Source organism: Carlito syrichta, unplaced genomic scaffold (genome assembly GCF_000164805.1).
Source record: "Carlito syrichta isolate Samal-C Ts95f unplaced genomic scaffold, Tarsius_syrichta-2.0.1 Scaffold290791, whole genome shotgun sequence".
Classification (NCBI taxonomy): Eukaryota; Metazoa; Chordata; class Mammalia; order Primates; family Tarsiidae; genus Carlito; species Carlito syrichta.
In genome coordinates, this window is record NW_007234887.1 from 1 (window position 1) to 4,758 (window position 4,758).

The following is a 4,758-nucleotide window of genomic DNA, read 5'->3' on the forward strand; positions in this document are numbered from 1 at the left end:
TTCTGGGTGGGCCGAAGACCCCGGGCCGCAGGGCAAGCCCAGGAAGTTGAGGCCCTTCTGTCTTCCACCTTTGCTGTTTGATACTGCCGAAGAATTCTGTGCAGTCGTGGAAGAAGAAAATGGCATGTTTATGTGAAGTACTCACAGCTAACCTGGAAATGTCATGGTTTGTTTTTCCGTTTTCCTGCTATGCGACTTGGCCTTTTCTAACATATGCAAGGGTTAAACTCTGAAGCACATCAAGAATGCTTTCTTTCACTTGGTTATAAGTTACTAGATATTGCTTAAGTGATAAATGATATAAGTATATTCACTCATTTGATTTAGGATTATGCAGTTTAGTGTTTAGATATAAGGTTTTTTAGAAGCACAAGTTTATAGTAAGTTCATTATGAATTCATTATAAGTTCTAGCACTTATCTAGGAGTTATGTAGGTGATTTATAACGCTGTTTTCACTGACTTAGGATAAGGATTGATGTTAAGGTTTTTACTTAATTCTATAGTTAAAACTCTAAGTTAACATTTATAGACTGGGTTTCACTAAACTCATGATATAATAATCAGACACTTTTATGACAGATCAGCTAAAACAGAAAGCAACCTTGAGGGGCCTGGGAAACATTACTAAAAGCTTCTTTTGAGTTCTCTTTAGAAACAAGCACTGCAAGATAAAAGGAACGAGGACATCTGGACAAGGGAGGCGATCACGGGACTCTGAAGAACATAAGAGCCTAAGATGGGAAAATTCCTGACTCATAAAGAAATATACACTTAAAGAAACTTTCTTGAGACTGTAATTTCGGACATCGGACTGAAAGTATCATTGTTGGCTTTATGAATAAGACTTGTTGTCTAAATGCCTATGAGAATCTTGGCTTATTTGCTACTATGCCTATGGGAATCTTGGTTGTTTGCTACTAAGACCACTAGATGGTAACTTTTAAAAGATATGTACGTGAAAGAATTTTCTTTGTCTTGCCCCTTCACGGATGGTATAAAAGCTCTGTGTTAACTAACATTAAATTGTCATCTGTTCAAGAAGCAGGTATCCGAGTATATTATCTTTATCCATCACCTACCCATCTCTCCTTCAGGACATCTCATGACCCTTGCAGGGCGGGCCCCCACAGTTGTGCAGGGTGCCTTCCCCATCCGGGTTGGGTAGCAGAGTGACTGGATTTAAGTAGCCGGAGCCTGGAACAAGATTCTGGCTGAGTTTAAAAGGAGACTTTGATAATGAGTTAGCCGGGCATTACTTATCCATCTGTCGGGTGGTTGTTTTAGAACTCCCTCCACAGCATGAGGGGTGGTGACATGTCATTCTTTAAACCCATGGTGATTTTGTCAGTGTCCTTGACCATAGTGGCAACTGCTGCGATGATTCGCAGGCATGGAGGCCACCTGGCAGACACGGAGTCTAACTTTTTTGACAAGTATGCCACTGGCCTCTTCCATGGCCCTATTTGCTGCAACAACACTCCTTTGGCTATTCCCTTAGACTCATCACCAAACAAGAAAAAGGGTTCAGTCAGATCTGGCAGTCCCAGAGCTGGGGCTGACACCAGGGCTTGTTTAAGAGTTTCAAAAGATCTGTTCATGTCCTCCCTCCATATGAGGTCGGACTTATTTTTGGTGGCCTCATATAATGGCCGGGCGAGCTCAGCAAACCCAGGAATCCATAGGCAGCAAAAGCCAGCTGATTCTAAGAACTCACGTACCTGTCGTACATTCTGTGGTTGTGGAATTCTCAGTATCATTTCCTTCCAGGCATCCGATAGCCATCTCTGCCCATCTTTCAGTTTGTAGCCCAAGTAACTTACTTCAGTTTTGCAGATCTGAGCCTTTTTGGCCGAGGCTCGATAGCCCAGAGCACTTAGTGTTTGCAGAAAATCTCTGGTGCCTTGTAAGCACGCGTCATGATTTTCTGCGGCTAGCAGAATATCATCCACGTACTGCAACAGGGCTAGGGTGGGGTGTGTGTTATGGAACTCACCCAGGTCTTCATGTTAGGCTTCATGGAAGATGATGAGAGAGTTTTTAAATCCTTGGGGAAGCTGGGTCCAGGTGAGTTGCCCACTGATTCCTCTTTCCGGGTCCAGTCACTTGAAGGCGAAGATGTCCTGACTCCGTGGGGCCAACGGTAAGCTGAAAAAGGCATCTTTTAAATCTAATACCGTGTACCAAACCTTGTCCGGGGCCAGGGCAGTGAGGAGGGAATAGGGGTTAGGGACCATGGGGTGAATGTCCATCACCCAGCGGTTTACTTCCCATAAGTCCTGAACAGGCCGGTAGTCAGTTAAATTTGGCTTTTGCACTGGCAGCAAGGGTGTATTCCAGGCAGACTGACAAGACCACAATATTCCCTCATCCAGCAGCTGCCGTATGTGGGGTGTTGTCCCATTTCGTGCTTCCACAGGGATTGGATACTGTCGGACCCGGGCTGGGTCTGCTCCGGGCTTTAGTTCCACAAACACTGCTGGCCTGTGTTTAGCCAAAACTATTCCTCTAGTTTCTGTCCAGGCTAGGGGAATTTCCCAAAGCCAGTCCTGAATGTTCAATTCCATCTCCAGGTCATGGCCTGACACAGCCTGTATTCATCTTCTAATTTTACAGTTAGAATCTACAGGCGGCACCCAACTGAATCTGTTACTGTTACCCCATCCAACCGAAAGCTGAGATTTGCTTTCACTTTGGTCAATAGATCTCTCCCAAACAAAGGGTACGGGCAATCAGGAAGAACTAAGAACTCATGGGCGACCGTACCAGTGCCTAAATTCACTGTTCTCTTAGTGGTCCAGTGTGCCAGCCTTATCTCGTTAGCTCCTTGAACCCATGAGATTTTGTCTGAGAGAGGGCCTTGTGGTTTTAATAATACGGATCGCTTTGCTCCTGAATCCACATGAAAAGTCACGGGTTTCCACCCTACCTCCAAGGTTACCCGGGGCTCAGGGGGGGACTCTGAGCCCTGACCTCCCTATTCAGTTACAAGTACAGTCACTTTGTTCTCAGGTCAGGGAGGGTGCTTAGGGCAGTTCTTTATGCAGTACCCTTCCTCCTTACAGTAGAAGCACTGATTTCTCCCTATCTTGGGGCAATCCGGCTGGGGGTCTCCCAGTTTGTTGCCTGACTCAGAAGCCAATTTTTTATCCGCTTCTGTTTTTCCTTGGGGTCATGGGTGGTGGCAGTTAGGAGAATTCTGGCTAATTCCCTGGTCTGCCATTCACTACATCCATCCTGGCATTCTTCTGGACTCTCCCTATTGTTATAGGCTTTCTCAGCCACCTCCAGCAGATCCTATAAACTTTTCTCTCCTAATCTTTCTACTTTCTGCAGCTTTCTTTTGATATCTGGTGCTGCCTGATGAACGAACGCCATGATCACAGCCGCTTTGGTTTCTGGTGTCTCTGGATTCATTGGGGTGTATTGACAGAAGGCTTCCATAATATGCTCTAAAAACACGACTGGACTCTCATTCCTGTCCTGTCTTATGTTATATACCTTAGCCAAATTAGTGGGTTTATGAGCAGCTGCCCAGAGACCTGCCATCAGAGCCTGGCGGTAGACCCGAAGTTTCTCCTTACCTTCTGCCATGTTAAAATCCCATTAAGGTCGGGAAAGGGGAAAAGTCTCATTGATAAGATCAGGATTGGTGGTGGGTTGTCCATCAATTCCCGGAACCAGCTTCTGGGCCTCCGTCTGGATTCTTTCTTTTTCTTCAGTGGTGAATAATACCTGTAGAAGCATCTGGCAATCATCCCAGGTAGGCTGGTGGGTAAAGAGAAAGCTTTCCAACAGGTTAATCAGCCCTCTAGGATTCTCAGAGAAAGTAGTAGTTTGTATTTTCCAGTTGTATAAATCGCTAGTGGAAAACGGCCAATAATGCATGGGTTGGTTCTTGGCCTATCTGGGGGTTCAGTCACTCTCAGTGGCAAAATTACCATGGAGTCAGCTGGGCCCATTCCAGGACCACATGCCCTGGCGACTTTCCCTTGAGTCCCCGCGGCTGGTCCATTCATTTCTCCTCCTTGCCTCCCCTCTCCAGCTGCTCCTGGCTCTGCCTCTGCAGTGGCAGCGGTGGCGGCAGCTTGGGGCGCAGGTGGGGCTGAAGGCCTATGGGGAGCTGACTGGTATGGGGGGGAAATCATCTCTTCCAAGTTAGAATCAGGGAGAACGGGGTAAAAGGGGTTCTTTGGGGGCTTATGGAAGGGATTCTACTTCTTGCGAGGCTGTGACGACACACTCTCCGGTGGCTCCAAAGGTTCCGCCCCTTCTCCTGCTTATAGAAGGGATTCTGCTTCTCGCAAGGCTGTGATGACACACTCTCTGGTGGTTTCAAAGGTTCCACCCGCTTCTCCTGCATTGTGAGCACTCTCAATGCCTTTAACGGGGTAGGAAGATAGGGTTTCACCCAAGGGGAAGGGGATTCCACTATATCTTGCCAGACTAGTATATAAGGTAGTTGGTCTGGGTGGCCCTGGGAGCCTCTTTGGAGGATGACATTCTTGACTGGCAAAAGAACACTTGTTAGAAAAGTCCCTTCTCATGGCCAGCCTACATTAAAGGCAGGCCACTCAGTGGCACACAAATCCCAGAACTACTTCTTGTGAATTTCGACACTCAAATTGTGAGCTCTTTCCTTTAGTTCTGAAAAGTTTTCAGTCATGAGAATTAACGGTGTTATCTGTGTCAGTCCCATCTCACTCGTCAGTACTGTCGCCCCAACAAACACAACCGACAAGAAAAAAGGGAAAATGGC